Source organism: Chaetura pelagica, unplaced genomic scaffold, assembly GCF_000747805.2.
Source record: "Chaetura pelagica isolate M959 unplaced genomic scaffold, ChaPel_1.0 scaffold106, whole genome shotgun sequence".
In the NCBI taxonomy this organism is placed as follows: domain Eukaryota; kingdom Metazoa; phylum Chordata; class Aves; order Apodiformes; family Apodidae; genus Chaetura; species Chaetura pelagica.
Window position 1 is genome coordinate 442405 of NW_009954222.1, and position 18238 is coordinate 460642.

The window sequence follows — 18238 nt, forward strand, 5'->3', positions numbered from 1 at the left end:
TACACTATTTTGATACGTGTTGTGCTATGACTTTTTCCTGCACTTCTTTTTAATATAACTTGTAATCTGATGAGATGGACTTGAATCGACTCTACGTAAAAGCATCTTCAGTTTGTATTTTACTGATCCTTCCCTATACAAGGGTAACTTTCCTAGATGTTTTTACCCAGTTGTGCCTCAAAAAACATAGTAATGACCCTTTTGCAGTTTTTGCAGAAAGACATCTAAACCACTTGCTCCCAAAATTTACAGGGATTTTTTTTCAAAGTCCTGTTAAGCATAGTTTAAACTGTGTGCAGATCACCCCTGACATGTTTGTAAGGTTGTGACCAGATGTATCTATCTCACCATAGAACCAGCTACTTATCTACTACATTATATAGTAAAATATATTCTGATTGAAAACAGATCCACATCTGAAGAGGAAATGGAAGAGAAATATCAATTTCATAAAGGAAAGTAAGAGGAAATAGACCTGGGTACAGACCACCAGAAATTCTCACCTAGGTCACAGCCCCCTTTCTCATGGTTGTGGTATCTGCAGAAAAGAAGGGGTCAGAGGCTACAACTTAGATGGTTGAGACATCTGTGGTTTGTGGCCTGGTCATCCTCTGAAAGGACTTGCTGTGTCATTGAATCAAACTTTCTGCAGTCACGTAAGAATTCAATTCACAATATCCAGTTGAGTCCTCTCAGACACTGAATACCCAGCTGATGTGCTAAAACAATCAATTCAAGGACCAACAGCACACTATACTGTAACGCAGTACACACTATACTATAATGCAGCACACAGATTGTGCAGGAAAGACTGAAGTCCTTTGGTGGGACTGTTTGACTCAGATTAGACTATTTTAATAGGAAACCCTTAAAAGTTAGTTCTCAAATGTTCTAATGCTTTGTTTACACATTTTGTCTTCATACCTCATAAATAGATGAAGAATTCTTCAGTTTCGCAGCTGTTATTGTAGCTAGCGACCTAAATGACTTCTGCTTTTAAAACCATGCATCACAATTAACTGCTTAATGTTAGTGCCATAAACATGCACTTTATTGACATCTTAAACCCTTTCATTTTGAGACTGCCTTTTCTTTCCTTGTGTATATTTCTGTTATTAACAATCCTGTGTCCCTACCCAAGTAAGTGGCTGTTTTATAAGTCATCTTTCTCATACATTTCTTTATGTGTCAAGGGCCTCATTTAGCCTTCCTCTTTTCTAAAACTGATTGTAGTTCACCCTGAAACTTCACAACATGTTTTGCTGTGTTCAGGAGAGTTTAAAAAAATAAAAATAAGTTATAGATATCTCTAATCTCAGAGAATGCATTCCTTTATCAATGCTGAATAGTAATGTAATTTTATTTATTTATTTAAAGAGGAAATCTGCTGCTGTTCACCTATGGGTGATTGCATTTCATCAGAAATTTTGTTAAGGAATAAAAATGTTTAAATATTCAATGTGGACATATTGTCCCAGGTTGTACCTTTATTGATCAAGCTGTGTATGGAGGAAATGTCAGTGCCGGAGGTGTCAAAGAATCTACATTTATGCAGATTTTGTGTTTATTACTACAGAAATATTCAGACATTTAAACATCAAACGCTATAGGAAAACAGGTATCAATTTTGTGTGTTGTAAAATAGTTCTGTTAAGCTCAGTGAAACTTATAGGCATAAATAGTGTCAGAATTTCATTGCATACTTTTGTCTTTGGATGTCACCAACAGGGAAACTGATTTCTCTTTTAATTCTTGGGGGACCCTTCCAGACATTAGAAAGAACTACTAGACAGATTAACAAGAAGCTGCAAATGGGATTTTTCAGTTATCTGGCATTACTGAAAATGGGACAGAACTGCCAAAATTATTGCTTGTGTTGTAGAACAAATTCTTCCCTGATGTAAAGTGACACAGTTCCATTGACTCCAGTAACGTTACACCCAATTTGTGCCAGAAGAATATGTAGCTCTTTATCCATTTATCTATAAGCTGGTTGCTGTGACTTAATTTCAAATGAATTATGTTACTGTTCTTGTTCTGTGTCCTTGCAGCACTTTATTACTTAGAAGGCTAGTTCAGCAGAAATAAATAAATATGTGATTTGCAGTCTCAGCAAATGTCCTAGCCAGGAACAATGGCTTCTCTGCAGTGTTCCAGACTAATTACCCCCAATTTTCTGCTCTAACCTTGATACCCAATTCATTTGCTTCTTGCACTATTCTCCTTACCTTTTTCCACCCAATCCTCATGTTCAGATTTTCTCCAATGTCAGCAAGTCTTTAACCACCAGCTCTTAGGTATTCAAATTCCTTTTGTGAAAAACTTCCTCTACAGTGATCATAAAAAGCATGTATTACATTTAATAAAGAACATTATTTAAGAAAATAATATACTTTAAATCTATTCTTCTTCAGCTCTCACTCGGAATTTTTGTCTTTGATAGTACACCCTAGCATTTGTGGTAACAAATACTGTAATTATAATTGTGTCCTGTGTTTACTAGTACATCATTATCCAATGTTTTTCTAATTTCCTAGTCAAAACCTGCCATCAAATATTATAAGCAGTTTAACTGACATTCGTACAAGTAGAAAGATTTTAGAGCTTATTTTAAGGCTGATTGACTGCAGCTTTCTGTTCAAAATCTGAATACAGTAGCAATAAGTTAATAGTAAGAATTGATAAAATAATGCTTGAGGTCATTGCTTAGATACTAAAGACCTTTTGATGATTAGAGAATGTGTCTGAAAATTATTCTGTGCACCTACTTAACAACCTGTGACTTTAGAAGGCATTAATCCAGAACACTGGCTTCATTTTCTCATTAAGTCTTCTCCATTATAAGAGGTTGCTTGTGAGGCCTGTTGGAATCAGTGGTGCACAGGAAGGATGAAATTAAAGAAACTGGGCTGAGTGAAATAAATAGTTTCTAGCAACTTAATTTGGGGGACGCCTGCTGAATTTAACAGAATTGGTTTTCACAGTCCACCAGCATTTCTGTTGAGTAGTTAGCCAGGTGCCTTGCCTGAGTCTATGACCTTTGTGTGTTTATTCACTACAAAGACTATGGATCATTCTGTTGACTCCAGCATGAAGGTAAAAAGTTGGTCTCTTCTTGCAAGTAACAAGCACTAAAGCAAGAGGAAATGGCCTCAAATTGTGCCAGGGGAGTTTCAGATTAGACATTAGCAAAAATTTTTTCACTGGAAGGGTTGTCAGGAACTGAAACAGGCTGCCCAGGGAAGTGGTCCAACTTCATCAACCCTACAGTTTATTTTTTAAATACAAAAGGCATGTAGATGTGGCACTTAGGGACATGATATAGTGGTGGATTTGGCAGTGTTCTAGGTTAATGGTTGGACTTGTTGATCTTTAGGGTATTTTCCAACCAAAATGATTCTGTGATTCACAGAAGTCATATTTATAAAATGGAAATATTATGTTGCTGTAGAAATCTCTTATTGAGTCTGGTGTAAGAGAAAAGCACATTTTACATACAAGTGCATGTTTTCGTTTGGTAAATTTACCTGTCTGTATTTGCCTCTGTCTGTGCTACGCTGAAAGTTAAATGTCTAGCTATGTCATGTTGATATGTGTTCCAGATACACCCTGTATCCTTCTTTCCCTTCAGGTTTCTCCACCTTACTTTGTTCAGCTCCTGCACTGGTCTGGACTGGAGGAATTCTATGCTCAGTTCCTACATTTATCATATCTCTGTCATCCTTATTGCACTGTTTAACTATATTGTATTCAACATCTGGCTTATCTGACCTGGCATTCTCCTCCTAGTGTCCCCCATGGACACTTAAAAAGATTCTTCTGAAACAAATTTGTTGGTATGAAAATATTACTCTTAAGTTTCATTTAGATAGCATTGATATAACTTTTTGCAAACTCCAGAGTAAAAAAAAATAGAATCTTGCATTATCTTTTTCATATTACAAAGTTCCAGTGTCCTTGGAACTCCCAAAACACAGAATCATAGTATAATGCTTTCTTTCCTTTAGTCTACATATTCAAGGTTTTGATAAAGTCTTTTTCTTTTGTTCTTATTCTCAATGCATCAGGCCATACACACTGAGTAACTTTTTGCAAGCATAGTCATATTTCACCAGGTTTAAAAACAAATTCTTTCAAAAAAATGACTTTTCTGGGGAAAAAAATATGTAGATGTTGTTCCTATCTAAAACAGTTTAAAAAAGAGGATTGAATGAGATTTCCAAGAACTTCTAAGAGTATTAACTTTCCATCAGAGAAATATGTTTGTAAAATCAAACACACTTACAAACCCACCTTTTTACAGTGTAGGTTGCTGTTACTACATATATGTCATGATTCTAAAAGTAGTCAACTATTATTTAAAAACAGGTTAAATTGAAGTTTTTTGTGTCAACACTATTTGTGTTGTGCTAATAAGAGTCAGTATAATGAACAGAATGAGTGAAGGAAGAAAGCACCTATAATGCTATAGCCTGGGTAGAAAACACCATCTCAATACACCCAGAACCATTTGAAAGCCTGACTCTAGCCAAGATGTTGGAAGTGCTCCTACTAACTTCAGGACAGGTATTCTATATATTTGCTCAACAGAAAGTAATGCACATTTATTAAAATATTTACTTACATAATCATAGAACAGTTTAGATTGGAAGGGACCTTTAAAGGTCATCCAGTCCAGCCCTACCTGCAATAATCAAGGACATCTTCAACTACATCAGGTTGCTGTGTCCTGTCCAACCTGACCTTACTGCAATATCTAGCTGAAGATTATTTTTCCTCCATACATTATCCATTATTATAGATATATAAATATCTTTATAAGGTGAGGGTTTTTTTAGTTTTATGCTAAATTAAAAATAAATAAATAATATAATGTTTACATTTCCTTTGCACCTTGTATGGCAGGGTAACATTTGTATTTTAAGCTAGGCTTAGCAACCACACCAACCACAAAACCCTGCCAAAAGCTTTAAATAATTTCTTGCCCAATTTGGCAAATTAGAGCAGTTGAAATTCAAGATAGGACAAAATAAATTACCCTGCTTTACAAACAATTTCCACATTTTAGGAACAATTTCAATTACAAGTTCTAAATATACATTTAATTGATATAGGGTAGTTCTTGTAAATTAATTGAGCAAGAAATTTTTATTCCAGTTCTATTCCAGTCAGTTTCTTCCAAACCTACCATTTCTCTCCACCCAACCCTGACTAGCTTTCAAACATGCATTCAGGTCAGGTTTTGCATTTGACTTTAACCCTGTGCCTCTTTATTGAAAGTCTCCTGTATATAGAGAGATAGTTGATTTTAATCTTTTCTATGTGTACAACACCAGTATAAAGAAAGGTTAGAAGTGCGGGTAAATTTAGGCTATATTTTTTTTTAAAGTTTGAACTCCTACCTCTATTATACCAAATACGTAGTCAGCCTAGTACATGTTAAGAAATTCACCAAATTCTGTCCTGTTGCCCTGTTTTGAACAGAGTTCAATTTGTCCCTTGTTATATTCTTATGAGCTTCTCATACAAAGTAGCCTAACATTCTTCCTCCTAGGATAAAATTAATCTGCTCTAGTTTAGGCATTTAAAAAAATAATATGTAAATCTATCTAATTCACTCTATTTTTTCTTTATAGGCAATGAAGAGAAATGTGCACCTCAAGGGGACAATACAGCTCATTCTAAAATTGCTGTCTAGAATAGGTCAGATAGATTGCCCTTTGGAGGTGCAAATTTCTTTCCAGTGACTGTCAAGGGAACTTGGATGCATGGCTCAGTCTTATATCTGTAACTTTTAGATGTCTGAAGTATCATAAACTGTTCTTTCTTATCTTAACATTTTCTGAGGATATGAATAATTACTTTTCCTTTATAAAATATTACCTTGAAGACAATAACATTGTGACTGAGACCCAAAATGTTTAAGACAATTTTGTGTACACATATTTGGAATATTATGTGTTGAATATAATTGTGGGAGATCTGATGAAGCAAACACAGTGAGCACTGGTGCTCATAGAAGCATTACCTGTACTTTTGGACACATGTAACAAGGATACAGAAAAATAAAGATTTAAAATGTATTAGTGGAATCAATCTCACTTAACATTAGAAAACTACAATGAGGACATCTACATGTGATGTAGCCTTTGTAGGCTCCTTTTCTGATCAAGGGACAGAAATAAGACTTTTCAAGAAGCAATATTACTGGCCTATGTTAGATGCTTACTTTAAAATGAGATGAACAATGGTCCAAAAGTTTCTCCTTTTCCCACTGATTTTAAAGCAAGACTAGTGAGTGTTACTAATTTGGGTGCAGACACCAAAAGTATTTCTGGTATTCATGCATGGATCTGAAGGACAAAATAGTATCAAATGGCTCCAGTTGACCAAAAAGCTGTAAATGCAAAGTTTCACTGTTTGGTGACCCTCAGTCCTTTACTGTTGCATAATGCTAATGTGTTGCTGTGACATCATTTAGCAGCTGTGACATTGTACAAATATTTATGGCTCAAATGTGACATTGATTGATGATAAAGTCAATTTCAGCTGTGTAGAGACAATTATTCCCCACACTGTTACCTATTATATCTTTTTTTTCCTTTTTTTTTTTTTTTTTAAAGAGCTTCAACTAATTTACAATGATGGTGGAAACAAGATGCTGAGAACATTTTGTTAACATCTAAAGATTTTGAATATAGCCACACATCCTCATGAATACTTGTATTCAGAAACTGATTTTTACATTTTTGACAGTCTGCTCTACCATTTTACAGACTTGATATACTTTCTCCATGAAAGCTTTTTTTTTTCCAGTGCTAGATGTTTCCCCTTATTCTGTTTGAATTGCTATATTATACTTCTGCTTACTAAATTTGAGGAACATATTTGCTTTTCTTGTTCTAAAATCCTTCATCAGCCTAAAACCGATGAGAACTTTGGCACAGTATTACTTTTTGTTTGCATGGAGCTCATTTAGATAATCTAAATACATTTATTAAAGAAAAAAAAATTCTTTATCAATGATAGTGCTTTGTAAGCTTCTAAGTAATCTTACCTTCCACCTTCAGACGTCTTTCCTTTTACTTGTGTATACTTTTCCCACTACCAATTGCCCAGTGTTTTTAGGTCACATCGTTGTCTTCTCCTTCACAATGCCTTTATTCCTACATTTTTTAGTCATCAGTAATATTAAACATGTCTGTATTTATATATGTGCTAAAAAAAACTCTGCTAGGACAGAAAAACATGATGAGAAAAATAAATAATAAATTAAGCGTTGCTTTTATATCTCCTTTTTACACTGGCAGATATATATATATATATATATTTATGGATATATGATTTTCATTTCACTAAGCTGAGGAGTGCCAAGCAGCCTTTCTTGTCATACTCTACAAATTGCTGCATACAGTCTCTAGTGACACAATAAATAACAATAAAGTGACACTGAGAGAGAATATGATCTGGGATCACTTGTGAGGTCCATTGTCATCAATGATAGTGAGCAAGAATGTGTTAGAGAGGCTGATACATGACAGCCCGACCTTTCGTTACTTTGCTAATATTTAGGAAAAAATATGCCAAGAGACAAGAAAAGTTATTCAATGGTACAAAAGCGTGTGCAGAGGATTATATCAACCACTGAGTGATTTTAATATTTACTGTCTCCTTGTTATTTATATTGCTCCATTGGTGCTTTACAGACAAGTCACAAAAAATTACATGACCAGTGATCTGTTGATAATACAATTAAATATTTTCTTATATTTCCTAGGAAGACCACTGGGTAAAATGAGACTGAAGGATGGGAGAGGCATTTTTTATCTATTTGGGTTTATATTTATTTCCTGTGCCGGGAGATTAAGAACTATTGACGTGATACAAACCAGAAAGAGTGAGCACTAAAAAAAAACCCCACCATATGTGGAAATCATAGAAAGACTACGGTTCGAAGGGACCTTAAAGATCATTTAGATCCAACCCCCCTCAGCAGGCTGGGACACCTACCACTAGATCAGGTTGCTTAGAGCCCAATCCAACCTGGCCCTGAATACTGCCAGGGATGGGGCTTCCATGACCTCCATGAGCAACCTGTTCCTCTCTTACCACCCTCATAGTAAAGAATTTCCTCCTAATACCTAATCTAAGTCTTCCCTCTTCAAGTTTTAAACCATTGCCCCTTGCCCTCTTGCTGAGTGCCTGTGAAGAAGTCCTTGTAGGCCCCCTTCAGGTATCAGAAAACCACTATAAGATCTCCTTGGAGCCTTCTCTTCAGACTGAACTACCCCAACTTCTTCAGCCTGTCTTCATAGAAGAGGTGCTCCAGTCCTCCGATCATTTTTATAGCCCTGTGTATCCCAAAAGGAAACAATTCATCACTTGTTTACTCTAGATTTATGCCTTAATTTGGAGATTTCAAGTTTATTAGGTGACCACAAACGCACAGATAAGTGGTCCCTGAGGAGTGAATTGACAAGCACTCGCCTGTGAACCATCATGACCTGGGCTGGTGACAGATAGGCACCTTGGGTGAGCCTGGCCCTGCAGCCATGCTTACAGCATTTTTGAAGCACACGAAGGGTATGGGCCTTCTTTGGAGAGCAGCAGCTGTGGACACTTCCACTGAAATACAGAGCTGGAGAAAAGGTGCCTGTGTGACAGTACTCAGCCAATTAGCTCCCAGTTTAAACAACTTGCAGTTTAGGAAGGAAATGTGAAACCTAGTGCAAGGTTTTCTTTAGGCTTAGTTTTTAAACCTCCACCTTCTTCCTGAGAGAATTCTCCAAAGCCCAGCTAGAACTCAATTTGTCTATTGCAGTCAAAGACAATAAAAATACTTCTATAAATACATTAACAGCAGGAGGAGGACTAAGGACAACCCATCCTTTATTGGATGCATAGTGACAAAGGGTGAGGAAAGGCTGACGTATTTAATGCCTTCTTTGCCTCAGTCTTTAATAGCAGGATTAGTTGTTTGCTGTGTAGCCAGCCCCTTGAGCTGGAAAACAGGGATGGGGAACAGGAGTCCTCCATAATCCAAGAGGAAATGGTTAGTTACCTGCTGCACCATCTAGATATGCACAAGTCTATGGGGCCGGATGGATTACACCCGAGAGTGCCGAAGAAGTTGGCAAATGTACCTACCAAGGCAGTCTTCATGATTTATCGGCAGTCCTGGTTAACCAGGGAGGTCTCAACAGACTGGAGGTTAGCAAATGTGACGCCCATCTACAAGAAGGGCTGGAAGGAAGATCTGGGAAACTGCAGACCTGTCGGTCTGATGTTGGTGCCAGGGAAGGTCATGGAGCAAATAATCTTGAGTGCCATAATGTACCATTTACAGGACAGATCAAGCCCAGCCAGCATGGGTTCATGAAAGGCAGGTCTCGCTTAATGAACCTGATCTCTTTCTATGACAAGATGACCCACCTGTTGGATGAGGGAAAGGCAGTGCATGTTGTCTACCTGGACTTCAGTAAAGCCTTTGATACTGCTCCCCAGAGCATTCTCATGGAAAAACTGGTTGCCCTAGGCCTGAACAGGGATACACGCTGCTGGATCAAACACTGGCTGGATGGCCAGGCCCAGAGAGTGGTGGCAAATGAAGCTAAATCCAGTTGGTGGCCAGTCATAAGTGTTCCTCAGGGCTGGGGCCACTACTGTTTAATACCTTTACCAATGACCTTGGTGTGGAGATTGACAGCACCCTCTGTAAGTTTGCAGACAACACCAAGTTAGGTGGGAGTGTTGATCTGCCTGAGGGTAGGAAGGCTCTTCAGAGGGACCTGGACAGGCTGGATTGATGGGCTGATGCTAATCATATGGGCTTTGTGAAGGACCAGGTATTTCCTTACACGAACATGAAATGTCCTTTGAGTCAGCCGACAAAACTGACTTAAAACGGTGTCTCCACACGGCAGGAAACCCCCTCTGTGTGTATGGGGGGGGCGGCAGCTGCTGCAGGGGAGGAGCCGTGGCCGGAATCAGGGGCAGGACTAGGTCCCGTCTGATTGGCTGAAAAGCCCGGAAATGCAAAACTGGCGCCGAAGAACCCCATGAGAGACGCAGCGCGGCACGCCCCTCTCTCTCTCTCTCTCGCTCTCCCCTCGTGTGTTCGAGGCGGTCGTCTACACCCGCAGCCTGCCGCCGCCATTTTTCCTGCCGCGTGCTGCCGCCCGTCCCCGCTGCTGGGAGCTGCCTGCCAGCCCGCTCTGCTGCCCTGCTGCCTGCCAGCCCGCTCTGCTGCCCTGCTGCCTGCCAGCCCGCTCTGCTGCCCTGCTGCCTGCCAGCACGCTCTGCTGCCATGCTGCGCCCGCAGCTTCTTTGCTACCCAGCTCATCCTACCTGCACTGCCGTGGTGAGACAATTCCGGCTACCCCAGCTTATAGGGGAAAATATAATCCAGCCATTCGGGCAAATCCCTCCCCTCTGCTTCCCTCACGTGGATAAGATGTGTAACTAAGGTGTACCCATATATGTTTAATGTGTTGTAATCACTCCTTTTGAACCTCCTGCCCCAAATTGCTTTGTTTTCCCCACAATAAACCTTGCTGTTGTTAGAAATATAAGTAAGCACTGAGCGAGTTATTCACTCAAAAAAGTCAGGACATAAGTTCCTGTATCCTCTGTGTGAGGCGATATCCACGTGTGAAGCTCTCAGCAAATCCTGATAAGTTAATACACTCCAATAAGGAGATATAATAGGTCACGGATCGTGACAGGCTTCAACAAAGATACATTCTGAGTCCTGCACTTGGGCCACAACGACCCCAAACAATGCTACAGACTTGGGGAACAGTGGCTGGAAAGCTGCTTGGCAGAAAGAGAACTGAGGGTGTTGATCAACAGCCAACTGAACATGAGTCAGCAGTGTGCCTAGGTGGCCAAGAAGGCCAACAGCATCCTGGCCTGCACCAGGGATAGTGTGGCCAACAGTAGTAGAGAGGTGATTGTCCTCCTGTAAGGCAAAGGTTGCACTCAGACTAAAACACGGATGTGAATTTTCTCAGGGTGAGCTGCAAACTCAACACAGGTCCCTCACTGTTGGAGCAAATGCACTTAGCCACAAAGGCAGCACTTACAGTAAAAGCTCAACACTGACATCTGCTCTTTAATGAATATAAGCCTGATCAGTTAAGCTGCCAAACTTTCAGGAATGTACCTAGTCTCTGATCCTAGATTGATAGAGGTTTCTTGTCCCTGAGAATGGAGGTCTGTATCCAGAAATCAGCAGTGTGCCTAGGTGGCCAAGAAGGCCAACAGCATCCTGGCCTGCACCAGGGATAGTGTGGCCAACAGTAGTAGAGAGGTGATTGTCCTCCTGTAAGGCAAAGGTTGCACTCAGACTAAAACACGGATGTGAATTTTCTCAGGGTGAGCTGCAAACTCAACACAGGTCCCTCACTGTTGGAGCAAATGCACTTAGCCACAAAGGCAGCACTTACAGTAAAAGCTCAACACTGACATCTGCTCTTTAATGAATATAAGCCTGATCAGTTAAGCTGCCAAACTTTCAGGAATGTACCTAGTCTCTGATCCTAGATTGATAGAGGTTTCTTGTCCCTGAGAATGGAGGTCTGTATCCAGAAATGTGTATGGAGTGTTTTGTATTGACAATCTTTACGCAGCTCCGGAACAAATGCAAAATGATTTTGTAGATCATCTTTCTAAGGCTGTTTTTATCTATTGCAAAATATTATGTGAAGAGGCTTGAGTTGGGATCTGTGAGACACTTTGTTAGGGTCAGGTGTCTGTGCCTGGATCATTATGAGACCAGTACAATAAGGTCATGTTGTATAGGAGCTAACCAGCACTGCACTGGTAAGTGCTTTAGATTCCTCTAAGGAGCTGCAATCTTCTTTCTCTCTTAGCATCACAGAGAACTGAAGAGATACAGGAGCAATTCCTCTGAAGGGGGTAAAAACTCAAATGATACTGTGATTCATGTTAATAATAATAATTCTTTCATGTATTTGTGTATATGTATGTTTCATAGAACTATGGACATCAGTTCAGTGATCCCTGAATCTCCCAGTTCTGATTGCAGTGTAGTTCTAGTACTTCTCATAGTCTGCCTACACCATCCATAATAAAGAAAAATAAAGGTCTTTTATATTTTATCAGCTTGGTAATAATACAGGGTTTAACTGACCTGTCTTCAGCAGAATTTCTAATTCTGAAACAAAAAGTGAAAAGTCAGAGATCTTAAATTTTGTGTTAATAGATCTTAATGAATCACCCTGAAATAGCTGGCTCAAACAAATCAGAACACTGTCAGCTAGCTCAGTTGCCAAGAATCCATTTCTCTTCTAAGAGACAGATGAGGTTTCTCAATGTGGAGAACGCAGAGTGCTGCTGTTACGCCCTTTTATTTTAGAGTTGATTTATTTCAGTTGTGATGGAAGGTCACAAATTTCAGTGTTCCTTTTTTGCCCCCTTCAATTCTAACAAATGGAACTAAGAGCTAATAAGAAGACTCAGAGTACAGTTTGTGTCAGTCAGTTCTCTTTCCATTATCCTTGTGATTCAAATGACCATTATTAAGATATATTTCAGTTTTTGGCATTTGTAACATCTATACTGTAAAGTCCAATCTCATGTCTAGTGAGTTAGTATGAAACTCCTGGATCACTACAGTGGATTCTGAATCAATCCATGTATTTCCAACCATCCTTAATCTTCCTCAGCATGGTCCTCCTATGTTGACCTTGGCATACCAATGAACTCCCAGAGAAGAAGTGTTCTAATTCAGTAAGTGTCTGTCTGCCAACTAAGTGACATTGGCTAACATGACACTGTATTCTGCAAATGACAGTACATCTTAATTCTGGAACAAATTTAAATTCAGTTGCTATTGTTGATCATTAAAATGTTCGATGACTTATGATTGGATGACAGGGAGAACTTACTTAAAATATTGGATTCAGTTGTATTCTTTATCCTGAAGAATGAAAGTATAGATTATTATAATGAAGTTGATAGGAGGTAACCTATAAAACCAGTTTCAGAGCTATCCAAAGGAGAACCAAAGGATAATAAAAAACTATTCTACATTATATTCCTATTTAACTTAATAGTGATAATCAGAGGAAAGTGCTGGGGAAAGGAAGATACCAGAGGATTCTGAAGATTCTGACTGGATTTTATTAAGGCTTGTTGGGGTTTCAAAAAGACTGTTTATTATAAAATAAAACTCTGGACTGAAGCTTAGTGTGAGACCAAACGTGAAAAATAATAGTCCTCAAAATTATTGGACAAAAGAAGATAATGTAGGAAACAAAGTAAGATGGAAAATTTCCACTTCCATCTTAAACAAATGTTTCAGAAGGGTTATCTAAAGAAAAAATTCCAGGATATAGCATTGTCTTCAGGATACCTAGATTAATTCTTATTTGTGCTTCTAGATATTCTGAGGGGAATTATTTCCTGAACTTTTGTTCCAAAGTTTGTAGAACAAGGATAACGGAAATTAACACAATTTGGAAATTGACATTGTATGGTCAAGAAATGAGAAGAACACCAAAAAACATCAGCAGCCACAGAGGTTAAAATGTGGCTTTTGCTGCAGTTTGCAGCTGAGAACAGTAAGAGAGATAATCAAATGGCATAAGTATCTTAAGTACAGTGATAGTACTTCAGAGAACAATTGGCCAAATTAATGCAAACAATCTCTTCATATACCACTACTTAAGATGTTTAATATTTGAAATAATAGTAAAACCTATGATGCTACTATGGAGAAAAGACTACCAAAGTGTTCCAGGGCTAGGGAAGTCTTCAGGAGTTGACTGAGCCATCCTGTTGCTTCAGAGTCAGCTCAGCCTATGTAATTCCCGACAAGTGCTTAACTAGGTTCAGGGCCTCCAATAATGCAGCCTTTGCAGTCTTCCCAGAAGAACTATTGCATGGGTTTGCTATGCTTATCATTAGAAATATATTCTAATGCCTTGCCTTAACATTGCTTTCTTCAGTTAAAGACTATTCTCCATGTTCAGTTCATTAATCCTATTCAATGCAACCGTTGGTCAATTCTACTTAACTTCTGACTTGAACATTGCCTCCTCATTTTTTATGCTTCTTTAGGCTAAACAAATGCATTTCTGTCATAAGTTAAACCATTCAGATATTTGATTATTCATACTTTTTTCTTTGGGCAATAACCAGGTATGACGTAAGTTGTGGCATTGACATTTTATTATTCCTAGCCAAGATCTTGCCAGGCGTGTATTTGTCCATGTATGTTTTCAATACCAAGGCAGTTTGCTGGACCCAAAAATAGAAAAGTAATAATACAAGTTACTAAGATCACCACTGATGAAACTTGTGCAATTCTTGCTAAGAGTTTTTATCTTTCTAAACTCTTTTTAATAACCCTATGGAGTACACAAAGTTGTATTAATTTCTTCATATTTTATGGCATTCATAGTTCATTCACGTATTTCCTGAAATAAGCTGCAAATTCTAACATCAAGCCATTTCCTGTTAGAACAAGGAAGACCTTTCAGCCCCTTTTGTTCACAGCATGCAGAAATCCAAAATCTGTTTCATGTAAGTGAAGTAAAAATTCAGCACTTTAAACATTAACTGTGTCTTTGCAATGATACTCATAGCTTTTTTTAATTTTTAATGTAATTCTTTTTGCTAGAATTTGGCTCAAAAATGTAAGTTATTTAACAGATATAATTAGGTTGCTAAGCATTAACAGTTAATTATCATATTAATAAACAGTTATTACTCTCATTCTATACAGAACTGTGCCAAAGCAGCATTATTATGCATGCACTGCTCTTAGGCAACATAATTGTCCTTAAAGAAAATCATTACAATTTAAATGAAATTGGGAGCTACTGGTTAGGGAAGGCTATAGGGCATGCACAATACATACTAAGCAAGGAACTGTAATTTCTCCAAATCACATCTTTTCAGTAATTTTGTGTTGCTGGGCTATCTCTGTTTAGTTAAGAGGAAAACAGTTTATTTTTGCCTTGCAGTTTTATAAGGGCGTTATTTAACCAAGGACAAGCCAGTCCCCAGAATGGAAGGTAATGCAGAGTCATTACATCATATTATTTAATATGGTTTAGTAAACTATGACCATAATTTAAAATTTATTTCAGACTATAATCTAAGGAATGGATGTGCTGTGCCACTGGCACATGCTGCCCAAGCAGTGTGAATCATAGACAGAAGGCTACAAGTAACTTGAATGACATCCAATGTAAAATATACTTCTGTACAGAAATAACTGGGTGTCTTTTTGCTGATTAGGTTTTTGCTTGCTTTTGCATGCGCTTTCCCTGTGTTTAACAGATACACTAAATACTTGTTCTCCACATTTTTTGTCATATAAAGGTTAATTATTTGACTTAATTTTTTTGTCATCTGTTAAAATACAAGGAGTTTGAACATTCATTCCTAGAATCTTAGACTAATTAATTAATGTTTTACCCCGACATAAACATTTCCTTAGCTTAAGTGAATGACTCATTTACGAATAGGTTATGTGTATGCGCTAAGGAATTTTCAGATTAATTAGTCACTAGCTCAAGATAAACTTTATTAATAAGCATTATTTGACAAATGTGACACATGGCAAATTTTATGGCTAATAAAATACTGTAACAGAAAACAATCTATAGCTTGTCTTCCTCTTTACAGCAGCAAAACACTTTCAAACCCTTTTTGGCAAAAAGAGTGCCAAAATAGTTAAGAAAATTCCTCTAACCCATACAAACAGTGTAAATCTGCCTTACATTAGCTTTTTCACACTGCTTGAACCTTTATTCTTTCATATAAGCTAGGCTAAAATAAGAGTGACTAATTACTGTGCACTTGAATTGTGTCAATGATAAAACAGAGCAGTAATAGAGATCAAGCCCAATACAGAACAGATACATCAAAAACTTATTTGGGCCTCTTTTTCCATACTGGAAAAATCCCCAATGTTAATTACACATGGTTTGTAATAAGGCTAAAGTCAGTCATATTGGAGTTCAGAAGAGTGATATTTTTATGTTTACCATCAGAACTATGACAAGAATATCGCCTAAACTACACATCAATTGAAAACAAGTGTATTTGACAAGAAACTCATTGTCCTGTCTCTAATACAAGCTCAAATTCTTCCTTCAGGATAGAATCTTACCTCCTTGCTGCAGAGGCTGCTACTACCTGCATAACCAGAATAAGCTTGTATGACTTCCTAAATCCATACTTGTATTATTTTTTAAAAGCATTAAAAATAACTTTTTCATATTAAGAACTACTATCAGTGACATTCATTATCTCTAGCTTTATTAGCATTTGAAGCCTATGCTTTACTGCTAGTTTCTGAATTTGTGACCTTAAAGGATGTTCTTGTCAATTGTGGTTTTTTACCTTGTGCAATTGGGCTGCCTATAAAGGAAGGTCATCAAGGCTGTCAGGGAGGGGTTATGGCATTACCATGGTTGGCATGAGCTGGGGAGCAAGAACTTCTGATTAGATATGTACAACTGCCAAAAATGCCAGCTGAGCAGACTTCAGATTACTGCTCTGAAATAGACTGTAGACTCCTGAATGTAGAGCTGCGATTACTCTAAGCACTCATACTGTGCTACCAGAGTGCTTTAGTGTTAGGGACTTATGGAGAACATAAAGGTATATTTGGTGCAGAGTCAGGCCACCACATTCACATTTAATTACAAAAATCAAGGCTTGGAAATGAATTCCAGAACTGTTGATTGCATCAAACTTGAAGGTAAATCAAAGAGCTCAGCAATGAAATCTATTCATACAACTGATACCACTAGAGCTATTTGATGGGACATAATTCAATGCTGTATTCCAGAAAGAAAGAAAAATTTTCATCTCATTAGTTAGGAGCATGTATGGTTCATATGCCTATTTACAGTCTCCCACTTGATATTATAGCAATGGCTTTAAACCTGAGTAAGATGCCAGTTTTATAGGGCAATTTTCAAATTAGTTGGGAGTGCTTCATTAAAAGACAGAAAACTCTCTATAGGCAAATATGCCAAATAGAGAACAATAATAATTTTACTTGATCTTCTGGAACTGTAAGTGTAGGAAGGACGAAGTGGTCTTTTCCAAAATGCAGATTATCAATAATAGACAATAAGCTGTGGAGACACAAGGAAGGATAGTTGATGGATAATGGTTGAACAGCAACAGTTCGTCACAATCATGAGACAGTATCTGTTATCAAAACATCCTGAGATGAGAACATCCACAAATCACATTGTTCTATTATTTACCAGTCCATTATGGATCAACCTTCCCCTCCCTTATCTTAATTTATATCTATCTTATAATAATGTTGTTATAAGATATCATAATTATATTGATAATATTTCTTTCATGCTAATTCATTTTTAAAGGCTTTTATTTTGAAAAGGAATACAAAGACAATTTTAATTTTTTTGTAAGGCTAATACTATAGTATTTTGTAGCTTATGCTGCAACAGAATGTCCATACAAAGCCTGATTTTTACATCTATTAATTTTTAAAATCATATAAACTTCTTATTTTAAGATAGTTGTATTTGTACTGTTTTTTAAATGAGCTAAATAGTGGGTTCTTGTTTAAATCCTAAACATTAAAACACTGAGTAGACTGCTAAAAAAAAGTATTTCATTTTTTCCTTCAAAGAGGTGAGAAAGCAAGAAAAGAGGAGAGAAAAAAACTTTGTATACCAATGGATTGGAGACCCATTCACAGGATCAGAGAGCAGCTGATTGAAATCTGGTTTCAAACTCCACTAGAGCTTAATTGTGAGAGACAGAATGATGCACCTGCTGAGGGCAAGGATGAATTTCAGAGGCTTGTTCCAGTTACCTGGTAGAAAAAGTCGTCAGACAAAACCCTACTGTCAAAGAGGCTTTTTTTTTTGAGAAATTATTATATACAATAAGTTGTATTGTAGAACTGATTATATATGATGCAACAACACATTCATTGTCATGATTAAAATACATCACACTCTGTATGAAAACAGTGGAACATTTTTTATTTCAAAATTGAATACATTAGTTTAGTTAATGTCTTTGTTGGCCACTGAATACTGAATAAGTCCTATATAGCTTCACCTTCCCTCTCTTCCCCCCTCCCTCCCTCCTTTCCTCCTTTCCTTCCTTTCTCCCTTCCTCCCTTCCTTCCTTTCTCCTTTTCCTGCTTAGGTTACAAACTTTTCAGAGCTGGAGGAAATCAACTCTGTATGTCTGAACGACTCTCTGG